The following is a 579-nucleotide window of genomic DNA, read 5'->3' on the forward strand; positions in this document are numbered from 1 at the left end:
GTGTGTGTGTAGGTTACGTGAGAGTACGCTATGTGATAGACTAGTCGTCCGTGCATATTCTAGTTAGGTTACGTCAAGCGGGTAGACCCTGGCCATGGTATTGATTTTATAGAACGAAAATATATGTATTGAGACAACGATAGGGGAGAAGTTACATTAATGAACAAGAATGAGTTGAGACTTGTGACTTCAATGAAACAGAAGAAAATATCTTTAAAGGGTTGACCTCTTTCGGAAGAAATCTCTAGTGTTACGGGTTTTAAGAGTTTATATGTAATCTTATGCTACAATTGGTCGTATATGTTTCAAATCCTTTGGAAGTGACGACAAATCAGTGGAACTTCCATTATTTCTTCGGCAGCCAATATCTGTTTTCAAAACCCACCAAGTAAGAACAACTTTTTGTAATTTCTACATAATATATTTACGTATATATTTGCATAATGCCTTTTATATGCTAAGATGCTTAAACTAAGCTTCTAAAATTAAAAATCTAATCCATTACAAAAGTTATATTTTAAGCTAAATACTTGCTTGCGTTTGAAGGCGCATCCAATGTTCCTTTTAAGCTGAACTCTC

Source organism: Zeugodacus cucurbitae, chromosome 3, assembly GCF_028554725.1.
Source record: "Zeugodacus cucurbitae isolate PBARC_wt_2022May chromosome 3, idZeuCucr1.2, whole genome shotgun sequence".
In the NCBI taxonomy this organism is placed as follows: Eukaryota; Metazoa; Arthropoda; class Insecta; order Diptera; family Tephritidae; genus Zeugodacus; species Zeugodacus cucurbitae.